This window comes from Macaca nemestrina, chromosome 4 (assembly GCF_043159975.1).
Source record: "Macaca nemestrina isolate mMacNem1 chromosome 4, mMacNem.hap1, whole genome shotgun sequence".
NCBI classification, from domain to species: Eukaryota; Metazoa; Chordata; class Mammalia; order Primates; family Cercopithecidae; genus Macaca; species Macaca nemestrina.
In genome coordinates this window covers 132,050,884-132,067,680 of record NC_092128.1, presented here as the reverse complement: position 1 = coordinate 132,067,680, position 16,797 = coordinate 132,050,884, and the positions used below count along the sequence as shown (strand labels likewise).

The 16,797-nt window shown below is 40.3% G+C and overlaps 1 protein-coding gene across 1 annotated transcript in view; it reads right to left on the bottom strand.

Moving 5' to 3' along the window:
- LOC105466768 (uncharacterized) overlaps nt 1-16,797 on the bottom strand; it is a 68,914-nt gene that overhangs the window by 19,312 nt on the left and 32,805 nt on the right. Inside the window, exons 4-6 of the mRNA XM_071094149.1 lie at nt 15,494-15,583; nt 14,651-14,825; nt 8,878-8,999 (exon numbers count right to left, since the gene is read on the bottom strand). The gene's annotated coding sequence lies outside the window, so the exon portion shown is untranslated. The remainder of the gene's footprint in view (nt 1-8,877; nt 9,000-14,650; nt 14,826-15,493; nt 15,584-16,797) is intronic.

The window sequence follows — 16,797 nt, the reverse complement described above, 5'->3', positions numbered from 1 at the left end:
ATTTATTTATTTATTTATTTATGTTGAATTAAAATGAAAGTAAACTCTGTGGCTTCTCACATTAACTGGTCTTCTATGATGAGAAATGGTCAACTCTCTATGAAATAATTAAATAAATCTTAAAGAATGGGCCTTGTGGCTTACATTTACTTTAGAGAATATCTTTTCATGTAGAGATGATTCTCTAAAATAATTTTAAAAGAAAAAAAGAGAATACATGACAATCACTTCAGAAATTTTTTTTTCATTTTGCATTTCAACTGATTCAACTATCTCATTTGCTGTTATTTTCACTTGTTTTGAATTCCCAAATTTTATTTTGTTTCATTATTTTTACATAAATATATTCTCTGTTCAATTTAGTGGTAAGCAAATTGTTTATATTTAAATGTGGTTTACTGTATTTCATTATCAGTTCAGTTCAAGCCTATACTTCTAAAAAGTCTACATTTTCTAATCAAGTAGTGAGATAATTGTTTACATGTTTTTTTAATTTATATTTTGTTATGCCTTTTGATATAATTTCCTTTGATTAAAGTCTAACAGATGTGCCATTTAAGAAATCTTTAAACAGTATTTACTTATTCCTTTAATATTTTTGAGTATCTACTATTCAATGGCATATGTACATTTAAAAGCTTCATTTCATCCATTAATCCAAAAAGAGAGTTTCCAAAGTTTTAACGCAATACATGCCACCCTGGTCATGTAGAAATGTCTGTGAAGAACAGAAACATCAAGGCATTTATATTTTTGCCCAAGATTGATCCATTTATAGCTTAGACTACTAGGAGGACATTATTCTTTCTCCCAAAAGGGATTTGAAATGTCTATTCCTTGTTTCCATACAAAAGGGAAAAATGTAGAATCTGTCCAAGATATAGATCCAGCAGTGAAGTTAGACACTTGCAAAATCACAAAATCACCTGTTTTTGCTAAGATGTAAAATTCTGCCAGGATTTTTCAAAGCACATTGAAGAAGAGAAAGTTTTCACAGGATCTAAGAGTAAAGGGTTCATGGATGCTGACTGCATTATTAAGATACACTAATTGACAAATAAATAAATTACAAAAGACCATGAATGACCAAGAATGAGTGTGCCATAAGACAAGGCTTACAATGAATCCATTCTGTGCACCTGAGCTCTCTTTGACACAAAGCAAAACAAAGCAAAAGCCTCAGTGTTTAGACACTGCAAGCTGAGCTTCAACTAACACCAGATCCTTTCTGAGATGTGTAATGCAGGTTCTGAAGCTGATGCATAGCCTGGATGAGTAAACTGCTGGACACATCAGATCTTCCTGAACTAGAAAGAGCAAAAGTGCACTCTGAACAAGAATTAGAGCTTTAACCATATAGCTTAAATTATATTGTTACTTCCCATTGAGCATAAACTGGAATAAACATTTCTGATGATTCATTCCATATACATATTCAGAGAAAAGTGTATACAGTTCCTCCCACGAAGTATGTGTTTAGTAATTCTCAAAACATTGTTATGCTGCCAATTTCTTATACACCTGCATCAATATCCCTTCCACATTTTGCTCTTTGTTTAAAAATGCACTGGATGAAAACCCTACCTCATGATTATGGTCTTGCAATCAATATTCCATCAACAAACAAAAGCCACCCTAGGTATTCTAAGTAGAAAAGGCTTTAACAGAGGGCATGACGGGCTTACATAATTATTGGAAGGGCTGCAAGAATGATTGAGAAGCTTTGAGAAGGAAATAATGAACAAGAGCTCACCTGGAACCCACAGCAAATCTCAGGAAGCTCAAATAATGCCAACACCACCAATGTCAGCTGCCCACAATTGCAAGCCAGGTAAATTCTAGGAGCTTTCTCAAGAGGCACTACTTCATATTGGCTATCTGTCTATGTGACTATGTGCACCTGCCTTCAATACTACTACTAATCATAATAGTAATAGCTTCTCTTTCTTTTTTGCCATTTTTTGGGGGGCTTGTTTTCCTTTTTTTTTTTCTACATTCTTTTTTTTAAATTATACTCTATGTTTTAGGGTACATGTGTACAACGTGCAGGTTTGTCACATATGTATACACGTGCCATGTTGGTGTGCTGCACCCATTAACTCGTCGTTTACATTAGGTATCTCTCCTGATGCTATCACTCCCCGCCCCGGACCCCACAACAGGCCCTGGTTTGTGATGTTCCCCTTCCTGTGTCCAAGTGTTCTCATTTTTCAATTCCGACCTATGAGTGAGAATATGCGGTGTTTGGTTTTCTGTTCTTGCGATAATTTGCTGAGAATGATGGTTTCCAGCTGCATCCATGTCCCTACAAAGGACATGAACTCATCCATTTTTACGGCTGCATAGTATTCCATGGTGTATATGTGCCACATTTTCTTAATCCAGTCTGTCACTGATGGACATTTGGGTTGGTTCCAAGTCTTTGCTATTGTGAATAGTGCCACAACAAACATATGTGTGCATGTGTCTTTATAGCAGCATGATTTATAATCCTTTGGGTTTATACCCAATAATGGGATGGCTGGGTCAAATGGTATTTCTAGTTCTAGATCCTTGAGGAATCGCCACACTGTCTTCCACAATGGTTGAACTAGTTTACAGTCCCACCAACAGTGTGAAACTGTTCCTATTTCTCCACATCCTCTCCAGCATCTGTTGTTTCCTGACTTTTTAATGATCGCCATTCTAACTGGTGTGAGATGGTATCTCATTGTGGTTTTGATTTGCATTTCTCTGATGGCCAGTGATGATGAGCATTTTTTCATGTGTCTGTTGGCTGTATGAATGTCTTCTTTTGAGAAGTGTCTGTTCATATCCTTTGCCCACTTTTTGATGGGGTTGTTTGTCTTCTTCTTGTAAATTTGTTTGAGTTATTTGTAGGTTCTGGATATTAGCCTTTCGTCAGATGAGTAGATTGCAAAAATTTTCTCCCATTCTGTAGGTTGCCTGTTCACTTTGATGGTAGTTTCTTTTGCTGTGCAGGAGCTCTTTAGTTTAATGAGATCCCATTTGTCAATTTTGGCTTTTGTTGCCGTTGCTTTTGGTGTTTTAGACATGAAGTCCTTGCTCATGCCTATGTCCTGAATGGTATTGCCTAGGTTTTCTTCTAGGGTTTTTATGGTTTTAGGTCTAACATGTAAGTCTCTAATCCATCTTGAATTAATTTTTGTATAAGGTGTAAGGAAGGGATCCAGCTTCAGTTTTCTACATATGGCTAGCCAGTTTTTGCAGCACTATTTATTAAATAGGGAATCATTTCCTCATTTCTTGTTTTTGTCTGGTTTGTCAAAGATCAGATGGTTGTAGATGTGTGGTATTATTTCTGAGGGCTCTGTTCTGTTCCATTGGTCTATATCTCTGTTTTGGTGCCAGTACCATACTGTTTTGATTACTGTAGCCTTGTAGTATAGTTTGAAGTCAGGTAGTGTGATGCCTCCAGCTTTGTTCTTTTGGTTTAGGATTGTCTTGGCAATGCAGGCTCTTTTTGGTTCCATATGAACTTTAAAGTACTTTTTTCCAATTCTGTGAAGAAAGTCATTGGTAGCTTAATGGGGATGGCATTGAATCTATAAATTACCTTGGGTAGTATGGCCATTTTCATGTTCATTCTTCCTATCCATGAGCATGGAATGTTCTTCCATTTGTGTCTTCTTTTATTTCATTGAGCAGTGGTTTGTAGTTCTCCTTGAAGAGGTCCTTAACATCCCTGGTAAGTTGGATTCCTAGGTATTTTATTCTCTTTGAAGCAATTGTGAATGGGAGTTCATTCATGATTTGACTCTCTGATCGTCTGTTATTGGTGTATAAGAATGTCTGTGATTTTTGCACATTGATTTTTATATCCTGAGACTTTGCTGAAGTTGCTTATCAGCTTAAGGAGATTTTGGGTTGAGACGATGGGGTTTTCTAAATATACAATCATGTCATCTGCAAACAGGGACAATTTGACTTCTTTTCCTAATTGAATACCCTTTATTTCTTTCTTGATTGTCCTGGCCAGAGTTTCTAACACTATGTTGAATAGGAGTGGTGAGAGAGGGCATCCCTGTCTTGTGCCAGTTTTCAAAGGGAATGCTTCCAGTTTTTGCCCATTCAGTAGGATATTGGCTGTGGGTTTGTCATAAATAGCTCTTATTATTTTGAGATACGTCCCATGAATACCTAATTTATTGAGAGTTTTCGGCATGAAGGGCTGTTGCTGAATTTTGTCAAAGGTCTTTTCTGCATCTATTGAGATTATCATGTGGTTTTTTTCTTTGGTTCTGTTTATATGCTGGATTATGTTTATTGATTTATGTATGTTAAACGAGCCTTGGATCCCAGGGATGAAGCCCACTTGATCATGGTGGATAAGCTTTTGGATGTGCTGCTGGATTTGGTTTGCCAGTATTTTATTGAGGATTTTTGCATCGATGTTCATCAGGGATATTGGTCTAAAATTCTCTTTTCTTGTGTGTCTCTGCCAAGCTTTGGTATCAGGATGATGTTGATCTCATAAAATGAGTTAGGAAGGATTCCCTCTTTTTCTATTGATTGGAATAGTTTCAGAAGGAATGGTACCAGCTCCTCCTTGTACCTCTGGTAGAATTCGGCTGTCAATCCTTCTGGTCCTGGACTTTTTTTGGTTGGTAGGGTATTAATTATTGACTCAATTTCAGAGCCTGCTATTGGTCTATTCAGGGATTCAACTTCTTCCTGGTTTAGTCTTGGGAGAGTGTAAGTGTCCAGGAAATTATCCATTTCTTCTAGGTTTTCTAGTTTATTTGCGTAGAGGTGTTTATAGTATTCTCTGATGGTAGTTTGTATTTCTGTGGGGTCAGTGGTTATATACCCTTCATTATTTTTTATTGCATCTATTTGATTCTTCTCTCTTTTCTTCTTTAGTAGTCTTAATAGTGGTCTATCAATTTTGTTGATCTTTTCAAAAAGCCAGCTCCTGGATTCACTGAGTTTTTGAAGGGTTTTTTTATGTCTCTATCTCCTTCAGTTCTGCTCTGATCTTAGTTATTTCTTGCCTTCTGTTAGCTTTGAATGTGTTTGAATGCTTCTCCTGTTCTTTTAGTTGTGATGTTAAGGTGTCAATTTTAGATCTTTCCTGCTTTCTCTTGTGGGCATTTAGTGCTATAAATTTCCCTCTACACACTGCTTTAAATGTGTCCCAGAGATTCTGGTATGTTTTATCTTTGTTCTCATTGGTTTCAAAGAACATCTTTATTTCTGCCTTCATTTCATTGTGTACCCAGTAGTCATTCAGGAGCAGGTGGTTCAATTTCCATGTAGTTAAGAGGTTTTGATTGAGTTTCTTAATCCTGAGTTCTAGTTTGATTGCACTATGGGGTCTGAGAGACAGTTTTTTATAATTTCTGTTCTTTTACATTTGCTAGGAGTGCTTTACTTCCAACTATGTGGTCAATTTTGGAATAAGTGCTATGTGGTGCTGAGAAGAATGTATATTCTGTTGATTTGGGGTGGAGAGTTCTGTAGATGTCTATTAGGTCCGCGAGGTGCAGAGTTAAGTTCAATTCCTGGATATCTTTGTTAACTTTCTGTCTCATTGATCTGTCTAATGTTGACAGTGGGGTGTTAAAGTCTCCCATTATTATTGTGTGAGAGTCAAGTCTCTTTGTAAGTCTCTAAGGACTTGCTTTATGAATCTGGGTGCTCCTGTATTGGGTGCATATATATTTAGGATAGTTAGCTCTTCCTGTTGAATTGATCCCTTTACCATTATGTCATGGCCTTCTTTGTCTCTTTTGATCTTTGATGGTTTACAGTCTGTTTTATCAGAGACTAGGATTGCAGCCCCTGCTTTTTTTTGTTCTCCATTTGCTTGGTAGATCTTCCTCCATCCCTTTATTTTGAGCCTATGTGTGTCTCTGCATGTGAGATGGGTCTCCTGAATACAGCAAACTGATGATCTTGACTCTTTATCCAATTTGCCAATCTGTGTCTTTTAATTGGAGCATTTAGTCCATTTACATTTAAGGTTAATATTGTTATGTGTGAACTTGATCCTGTCATTGTGATATTAGCTGGTTATTTTGCTCGTTAGTTGATGCAGTTTCTTCCTAGCCTCGATGGTCTTTACATTTTGGCATGTTTTTGCAATGGCTGGTACCGGTTGTTCCTTTCCATGTTTAGTGCTTCCTTCAAGAGCTCTTGTAGGGCAGGCCTGGTGGTGACAAAACCTCTAAGCAATTTGCTTGTCTGTAAAGGATTTTATTTCTCCGTCACTTATGAAACTTAATTTGGCTGGATATGAAATTCTGGGTTGAAAATTCTTTTCTTTAAGAATGTTGAATATTGACCCCCACTCACTTCTGGCTTGCAGAGTTTCTGCTGAGAGATCTGCTGTTAGTATGATGGGCTTCCCTTTGTGTGTAACCTGACCTTTCTCTCTGGCTGCCCATAACACTTTTTCCTTCATTTCAACTTTGGTGAATATGACAATCATGTGTCTTGTAGTTGCTCTTCTCAAGGAGTATCTTTGTGGCATTCTCTGTATTTCCTGAATTTGAATGTTGGCCTGCCCTGCTAGGTTGGGGAAGTTCTCCTGGATAATGTCCTGCAGAGTGTTTTCCAACTTGGTTCCATTCTCCCCATCACTTTCAGGTACACCAATCAGATGTAGATTTGGTCTTTTCACATAGTCCCATATTTCTTGGAGGCTTTGTTCATTTCTTTTTACTCTTTTTTTCTAAACTTCTCTTCACGCTTCATTTCATTCATTTGATCTTCAATCACTGATACTGTCTCTTCCAGTTCATTGAGTCGGCTACTGAAGCTTGTGCCTTTGTCACATAGTTCTTGTGTCACGGTTTTCATCTCTATCAGTTCTTTTAAGGACTTCTCTACATTGGTTATTCTAGTTAGCCATTCGTCAAATCTTTTTTCAAGGTTTTTAGTTTCTTTGCACTGGGTTTGTAATTCCTTCTTCAGCTCAGAGAAGTTTGATTGTCTGAAGCCTTCTTCTCTCAACTCATCAAAGTCATTCCCTGTCCAGCTTTGTTCCATTGTTGGCAAGGAGCTGTATTCCTCTGGAGGGGGAGAGGCCCTCTGATTTTAGAATTTCCAGCTTTTCTGCACTGCTTTTTCCCCATCTTTGTGGGTTTATCTACCTTTGGTCTTTGATGATGGTGACATACAGATGGGGTTTTGGTGTGGATGTCCTTTTTGTTTGTTATTTTTCCTTTTAACAGTCAGGACCCTCAGCTGCAGGTCTGTTGGAGTTTGCTCGAGGTCTACCTGAGACCCTGTTTGCCTGGGTATCAGTAGTGGAGGCTGCAGAAGAGTGAATATTGCTGAACAGAAAATGTTGCTGTCTGATCATTCCTCTGGAAGCTTCGTCTCAGAGGTGTACCCGGCCGTGTGAGGTGTGAGGTGTCAGTCTTCCCCTAGTGGGGGATGTCACCTAGTTAGGCTACTCAGGGGTCACGGACCCACTTGAGCAGGCAGTCTGTCCGTTCTCAGATCTCAAACTCTGTGCTGGGAGAAACACTACTCTCTTTAAAGCTGTCAGATAGGGACATTGAAATCTGCAGAGGTTTCTGCTGCCTTTTGTTTGGCTATGCCCTGTCCCCAGAGGTGGAATCTACAGAGGCAGGCAGGCCTCCTTGAGCTGCAGTGGGCTCCACCCAGTTCGAGCTTCCCAGTCACTTTGTTTACCTACTCAAGCCTCAGCAATGGCGGGCACCCCTCCCCCAGTCTCACTGCCGCCTTGCAGTTCGATCTCACACTGCTGTGCTAGCAATGAGGAGGGCTCCGTGGGCATGGGACCCTCTGAGCCAGGCGGGGGATATAATCTCCTAGTGTGCCTTCTGCTAAGACCCTTGGTAGAGCGCAGTATCAGGGTGGGAGTGACCCGATTTTCCAGGTTTTGTGTATCACGGTTTCCTTTGGCTAGGAAAGGGAATTCCCTTCCCCCTTGCACTTTCTGGGTGTGGCGATGCCTTGCCCTGCTTCAGCTCTCGTTCGTTGGGCTGCACCCACTGCCCAACATGCCCCAGTGAGATGAACCTGGTACCTCAGTTGGAAATGCAGAAATCACCCATCTTCTGTGTTGCTCATGCTGGGAGCTGGAGGCTGGAGCTGTTCCTATTTGGCCATCTTGGTGCCACCTTTTTTTTTTTTTTTTCTTAATGCTTGCCCTGTCTTTGGAGAGTTTTAACTTGGAACCACATGGAGATGGAGATTCTAAGAAATATATCTCGAGACTTCTCTCCTGCAAGGCAGGAAAGACTCTAGAAGGGTTTGTGATGATGTCAAGTTCTTAAAAAAAATAATCAAGCACAATGAGGAATCAAATGGAAAATACAGTGAAAGCAAGAGACATTACCATAGTCTGGTTTGTAACATGGCAAAAGGTTGAATTATTGGCCAGAAAATCTTCATTTTCCCTTTCCTCCAGCCCTGTGAAAGAAGCTTACTTTTTCTCTTTCTAGGGTTTCGGTAGATATCCTGGATTTGGGGGAAAGACCACAGACTAGAAAAATTTACAAGATTTTTTTTCCAATTGCTGAGTACCCAACAGTGAATTCATCTATTTATTTATTTATATATTCATGTTGAATTAACTTGAAGGTAAATTCTGCAGTTTCTTACATTCACTGGCCCTCTGTGATGGAAAATGGTCAACTCTCTACAAAATGATTAAATAAATCTTAAAGAATGAGACTTGCAGCGTGGGGAAGACACAGAAAGAAGCTAGAAGGGTGCCAAATACCAATAGACAAAAACCTGACACAGACAACCCTCTGACTTCTCCTTATCTGTGAATACTTTCTTCATATTTAACTTCAAAATATGAAGAAAGCAGCAATGTTATACTTCCTCTTAACATAATACAGCTCTACATTGTATAAATAAAGATGTACTTACTCTCTGCCCAAAAAGGAAAAGGTTCTAGTCCCGTCAGATACTGTATCCATCTCTGGCTGATGTTGGTTATTCTGCTCAATTCCAATCTCTCTTTAATATTCTTGTATTAGTCCATTTTCACGCTGTGGATAAAAACATACATGAGACTTGGCAATTCACAAAAGAAGGAGATTTAATTGGACTTACAGTTCCATGTGGCTGGGGAGGCCTCACAATCATGATGGAAGGCAAGGAGGAGCAAGTCACATCTCACATGAACGGCAGCAGGCAAAGAGAGAGAGAGAGAGAGAGCTTGTGCAGGAAGATTCCCATTTTTAAAACCATCAGATCTCAAGAGACTTATTCACTATCACGAGAACAGCATGGAAAAGACCCCATGATTCAAATATCTCCCACTGAGCCCCTGACACAACACAGGAGAATTATGGGGGCTACAAGATGTTATTTCAGTGGGGAAACAGAGTCAAATCATATCAATTCCTTAACGTGAATAATAAACACTTGGTTTAACTCCCATCAACATTCCTTATGTATAATTTTAAGAGAAGAGGAGAAGAATCTTAAAAGGTAATTGATTATTGTAAGCAAATATTTACATAAAGCAAAGAAGTGGTGCATATATTTTATAGTGCTCCATTTTGCTTGTTTGCCTGTAATTGCTTATGAGGCCACAAGTGTTATTCAGAACTCGCCTTTTCCACTATCCACGTCATGTTCCCTTTGCACTCAGCCTGCATCTCAGCTATAGTTTTTCTCTGCTTGGGTAACAAACTTAACATCATGAAATATCAGATCCCTCATGAAACGCGGCCATGCCTATATTTGCTACACTCTTCAAAAAACTTAAATTTTATGGAATGGAATTACTAAGAGCCTCTCCCAAAAGAAAAATATTCCCAGATTTCAGATCTGCACCTCTCGGAATTTATTCCCATCCGTATTCCTTGAAATTCTACCAACACTAATTACAAATGATTGCTATTATTTTGATAGCAATAGGTCAGATCTTGCACATATCTCTCTAGAATAAGCTGAGGTTTCACCTAGAGACAATGAGAGGCGGCAGGGGTGGCTCTTGAGAGACATCTTGAGGTTGGTTCTCTGCCGATGACTCTCTCAAGTAACATCATTGCAGAGTTTAAGCAAGGAGAGATGAGATTCCTCAGGGGTGGAGGGGCTGCTTCTGCCTTTAAGGTGTCTCAGTACAATTGGGCAGATGATTGGAGGGGAAGACAAGCCACTCCTATTCATTAGAATCGCTAATACTAAGAGCCCCAGTCTTCTCTGAGCAATGATTATCAAGGGCAGAGCAGCAAAAGTCAAGAAAGACTTCCTGTCTCTGAGGTACAGCGCTACTATTCAAGCAAACAAGAAACCACCACTGTCGCTCGGGCCAGGAACCCACAGGGAAGATCACAGCTGCCCGCAGCACCACCAACAGGTGTTGCAGTGCCAAATTGCATGTCTGCCCAAACCTTTGATTCTGCCTGTGACTGGCAGGGGAGTGGAAATGGCTTCTGCTTCTCTTCCTCCTTCCAAATCTTGCATGTGTGACTCTCAGAGCACAATGTAAACCAGAATCCTGCTGGCAAGGAAATGGGGGAAACAAGGCCCCCGGTCCTGTTCTGCACCTAAAATTCCAATGAGGGCATATAAGGAGTTGGAAACGGGGCTGTGTGCTGCAGACGCATGTCTGGTCCATCAGGGTTATGTATTCCTCCTACTCATTGATGGTTCTCAGTACTTTCCATGCCACTGCATAATTTTCTCTGAGTTCCCTACTCATTGCTGTAACCTCAGCACCTACCCCATGGTTTATCACACAGTAGGGGCTCAGTAAACATTGAACATTAGAAGGTTATTACTTGGGTTCATGACTATGAAAGCCAGACTCTCCACTCTACTCTATTCTTCTCTCTTTTTTTTTTTTTTTTGTTTTTGAGTCTCACTCTGTCGCCCAGGCTGGAGTGCAGTGGCATCATCTTGGCTCACTGTAATCTTCACCTCCCAGGTGCAAGTGATTGTCCTGCCTCAGCCTCCTGAGTAACTGGGATTACAGGTGCCCACCACTACGCCCAGCTAATTTTTGTATTTTTAATAGAGATGGGGTTTCACCATGATGGCCAGGCTGGTCTTGAACCTCACCTCAGATGACCCACCTGCCTCGGCTTCCCTAAGTGCTGAGATTACAGGCATGAGCCACTGGCCTCTACCCTTCTCTTTACTAGAGCAAAGGAATATTTCCATTTCTATTAGGCACTAGCTCAGAGAAGACAGAAACTGCTTTTAATATTCTTTTGCTGCTTGAAGAATTAACTCAATCATATTCCCTGACCATTTCACATGGAATTAAACTCCTTGGTCTATCAAATGGTGTTTACTTCACTAGAGGGAGGAGAAACATTTATGAAGTAGGTCTACAGTGGAGCCAACCTTATCTGCTGCTATAATTTTTCCCCCAGTTTTTAAAGGCCTCATTAAAGAGATCGAGGCCATGATTCCACAGGGATTTATAAACTGAGCAGGGAAATGTCAGAGAATGAGATAATGAAGACAACAGACTATTTGGTGAATTATCACCGGAGCCACACTGTATTTGGCTGTGAGCACTGTATATTGTGGCTTAATTAGAAACACTCATTAACCAGGAGCCAGACTGATATTTTTATCTTGCGGCCACACGTCTAAATTATTCCTCAAATGGAGTATGTCGTAGCAGCCAAGATATCCAACCCTGACATTACACACATGGGCCCAACCAAGCAATAGGCCTGGAAGAAAATCAGACAGTAGCATCCTGACATATTCTCTTATTTAACATGTGTGTTCACTCATTTAATAAGGAAGCATGGTGCTAGATGCTCTGGAGAATAGAAAAGGTCTTCTCTGGAGAATGAAAGGTCTTTTCTGCATCTATTGAGATTGTCATGTGGTTTTTGTCTTTGGTTCTGTTTATATGCTGGATTATGTTTATTGATTTGTGTATGTTTTTTTGGTCCCAAAGTTCCAATAGGATAAAATCAAAGGAAAAAGTGGGCAAGTGGCTTCATTGCTCTGCATCTCAGTTTCTGCTTCTGAAAAGGGGATATTAGTTTATACTCCAGAGTGTTGTTGGAAGCAATAAAAGATAAATGACACAAAGGCATGCCATGAAGAATAAATGAGATAGATAGATAGATAATAGATAAATAGATATGTATAGATAGAGAGAAACAGATGGATAGGAATAGAGAGACTAATTAGATAAATAGATGATACATAGATAGATATGTATAGATGGAGAGAGAAACAGATGAATAGGAACAGATAGGAACAGATGATAGATAGGAACAGATAGGAACAGATAGGAACAGATGATAGATATATAGATAGGCATACAGAGAATAGATGGATACATAGATGATAGATAGATAAATAAATAAATATAGATATATATAGATGGAGAGAGAGAAAAATGGATAGATGGATAGGGATAGATACATAGATAGATATAGATCAATATATGGATACATAGATAGAAGATAGATAAATATATATGTGTAGATGGAGAGAGAGAAACAGATAGATAGATGGATAGGGATAGACAGATAGATGGATACAGAGATGGATAGATAGATAAGCAGACAGATATAGACAGATAGGATAAATACATATATATATGTGTAGTTATAAATATGTATATATGTAGTAATATGTATATATGTATTTATACACCTGTGTGTGTGTATGTGTATGAACTCTGCATGCATCCCAGGTTGTCAGAGACAAGAGGGAGCCCAGCAGAAAGTACCTGCTGAGGTAGACAGAAAACTATCTGAATGTTGAACGTGTTCCCCACACCACACAGATGCATAGCACAGCATAAAACATTTGGCATTTGGAAGCATTTTGTGCTTTTCTGTTTGTTTTGGGTTAAATTTTGTTTGTAGTTATACGTATTTAGGGGGTGCGAGTGCAGGTTTCTTAGAGAATATATCGTGGAGTGGTGAAGTCTGGGCTTTTCATGTACCCATCGCCTGAATAATGAACACTGTACACAATAGTACTTTTTCAGCCCTCATTTCCTCCCAGCCTCCCACCTTTCGTAGTCTCCACTCTCTATTATTCCCTCTGTATGTCCATGTGTACCCATTGTTTAGCTCCCACTTACAAGTGAGACCATGCAGTATTTGGTTTTCTGTTCCTGAGTTATTTCACCTAGGATTATGGCCTCTAGTTTAATCCATGTTGCTACAGAAGACATTTTATTTCATTCTTTTAAATGGCTGAGTAGTATTTCATGGCATATATATACTAAATTTTTTAAATTCAATCTTCCCTTGATAGGCACTTAGGTGGATTCCACATCTTTGCTATTGTGAATAATGCTATGATAAACATACTATTGCAGTTGTCTTTTTGACATCTTTATTTTTAGAGGCATTTTGAAGCATGAGTGGACTGTGGGAAGGCAGAGATCCATCTGTGAGAAGGGCATTTCAGGCAAAAGAAATGACTTGGACAAAGGGGTGACAGTGTAGAAATATATGGTGTGAATGAGGATAAAATGCAACAAGCCCCATTTGGCTTGAGCCAAAAATACTGCAGGAGAGAGAACTGGATGCAATTAGCGCATGAATCAGAAATAATTTCAACATCTTAAAGGGAAGCAATGAAACTTGATTTCCATCATATCTGGGAAGTGAATAAAGCCCAGAAAGTTTAAGGTATCAGTTTGAGGAACTTGAGTGTCATGGTTCATGCCACTGGGCCTCTGGGGACTGTGTTGAATAAATATTTAGAAATAGTACTTTATGAGTATTGCTGTTAATTAAGTATTAAGGAGTATTCGGGAGTAATCATGTAATTGCCTGATGGATTCCCCCACTGCACAGATAGAGCCAATTTACCGAGACAGCAGTATTGTAATAGAGAAACAGTTTAATAAACACAGTGCCAGCTAAGCAGGAGACAGGAGTTTATTACTCAGATCAGTCTCCCTGAAAGCCTGGAAGTTAGGGTTTTTGTGGATAATTTGGCAGGGAGGGGCTAAACAATGGGTATTGCTTACTGGCTGGAGATAAAATATGGGGGTATGGAAAACAGTCCTCATGAGCTGAGTCGGGCTTTGGGTGGGGACCACAGGACTGGGTTGAGTCACGAGGGTCCAAATGGAGTTAGGTGTAAGAATGCAATAGTCTGGAAAACATCTCAAAAGGCCCCTCTTAGGTTCTACAATAGTGATATTATCTATATGAGCAATTGGGGAAGTCACAAATCTTGTGATGTTTGGCTTCATGAATCCTGAGTGATTGGGGATTATAAGAAAGCAAGCTATGGAACAATGGCAGGTTATTATTTAACTATGCCTACATCTTAGCAGATTTCAGACCCCTCCTACAATTCCAATCTCATGGCCTTTCATGTGTCTTACAAAGGTAGTGTCGGTACTGGGACAAGGAGAAGGTCAGTTTTAGAAAAGGACTCCTATCATCCTTGATTCAAAGTCAAATTATAAATTAAATTTCTCCCATGGTTAGGTTGGTCTATACCCAAGAATGAACTAGCTTGGAGGTTAGAAGCAAGATGGAATCAGTTAGGTAACATTTCTTTCCCTATCATAATTTTTCTATGTCATATTTCTCTCACTGTCATAATTTTTGCCAAGGTGGTTTCAATAATAACGGAGATACCTGAGCTATGACATTTCCAAGTTTTATCAGCATCTCTTCTAGAGATTAAACAGGTGCTGCAGAGACTTGACCTTCAAACCCATAGGTGGAACGAATGGTACCTTGTGCCAGGCTCACAAAATGAGCCCATGAGAAAAGGTGACACATCCTGTGGTCTTCCACGAAGTGTCTCTAGCAGTCATGGTGGCAGCATTCCAGCAGATGGTAGCTGAGGGCTGCAGGATAGAAAATTCCCAAAGCAATGGTTTCTTCCAGTTGTGCAGTGCAAGCCTTCTCCTGCAAGAAAGAAACCAAAGATCAGACTACAAGCAGCAAGGTCAGAGTCCACGGGAAGAAGGTTTACAGGCACCTTCCTGCAGAAAGCCAAACATCAGGAACCAGAAAAGAAAGCTTCCCAAAGAAGCCAGAGAGGTCAAGACTAGCCCCACCTGGCTGGAATTTCCAGAGACAAATGTTAAACCACAGCCTGAAAATACAGTTGCATGTTTCAGCTTGGTCTTATCCTCTAGGTGAGGCTAGACCCTGCCTGCCTGGTCTCATGCTTATTACTCTACACAACGTAGGTGGACAAGAAATATCCCTGGAATGACCTCGGAGGGGAAAACAATGCCATCTTCAGTTTTGATTTTCAGAGAGGGGTTCACAAGGAAAGTATATTTGTCCAGGAATCAGGATGTCTGAGTGCCAAAGCCCCTAGTACACAGGCTATGGAACCACCAAATTTGAGTTCCAACCCAAAACTCTTGTCTCCAAACCAGATGAAGAGACAGGGTCCCAGGCCATGTCAACCTGTCATACTAAATCAGAAATGTGGTCTCTGCTCTGGACTTCTGCTGTGGTGGTTTGCCCTTGACATGGTAGGTGATATGCTGATCCTGACCTCACTGAATAAATAGTGAACAAGTATTTAAAAGAGGTACAAGGCTGGGTATGGTGGCTCATACCTGTAATCCCAACTCTTTGGGAGGCCGAGGCAGGAGGATTGGTTCAACCCAGTTCGAGACCAGCCAAGCAACACATCGAGACCACCATCTCTGCAAAATAAAAAAAAAAAATTAGCCAGGTGTGTTGGTGTACACCTGTAGTCCCAGCTATTCATAAGGCTGAGGTGGGAGGATTGCTTGAGCAAGGGAGGTCGAGGCTGCAGGCAGCTATGATTGTGCCTCTGCACTCTAGCCTGGGTGACAAGCAAGACTCTGTCTCAGAAAAAAAAAAAAGAGAGAGATATAAACATTTTAACATTATTTTATGAAATACTATAAAAGATAAAAATTACAAACTTATCCTGGATGCTCTGTCTGCTCTTCTCTGCTTCTTCTTACTGTGTGATCTTTGGACAGTTGTTTAATGCCTCCAAGTCTCACTCTTCTCACCTGCAAGAATGTAATAGGTCCTGTAATCCCAGAACTTTGGAAGGCCAAGGCGGGTGAATCACTTGAGATCAGGAGTTCAAGACCAGCCTGACCAACATGGTGAAACCCTGTCTCTACTAAAATAACAAAAATCAGCCAGGTGTGGTGGTGGACGCCTGTAATCCCAGCTACTTGGGAGGCTGAGGCAGGAGAATTGCTTGAAACCAGGAGGTGGAGGTTGCAGTGAGCCAAGATCACGCCACTGCCCTCCAGCCTGGGTGAAAGAGCAAGACTCTCTCAAAAACAAACAAAAAAAGAATGTAACAGCAAGTGCAATATTTTTCCTAAGGCTGTTCAAAGAGTGAGTGGTGGGTGTTCTATAAATTGTGATTCATCCCTAGCTCTGCCAGTAAGCGTTTGCTCTTACATAACCCATTTTTTCCTTTCCAAAGTTCAATGTTCTCATGTGCAAAATGGGGGGTTCAGACCAGATAACCCCTATGAAATAAAAGTGAGCTTTCTGCTTTTCATTGTGCTGTGTTGCCATAGCAGCACCTGGTGAGTAAGTAAGCAGTGCCCCACCTGGCAGCAGGATGAGAACTAGTGCCTCGAGGTTACTGTGTTAGTCCATTTTGCATTGCTATAAAGCAATACCCGAGACTAGGTAATTTAGAGAGAAAGAGGTTTATTTGGTTCATGGTTCTGCAGGCTGTATAAGAAGCATGGTGCCAGCATCTGCTTCTGGTGAGGACCTCAGGAAGCTTCCGATCATGGCAGAAGGTGAATGGGGAGCCAGTATATCACATGGAGAGACCGAAAGTAAGAGAAAGAGGAGGAGGTACTGGCTCCTTTAAACAACCAGCCCTTCATCCCTGTAATCCCTGCACTTTGGGAGG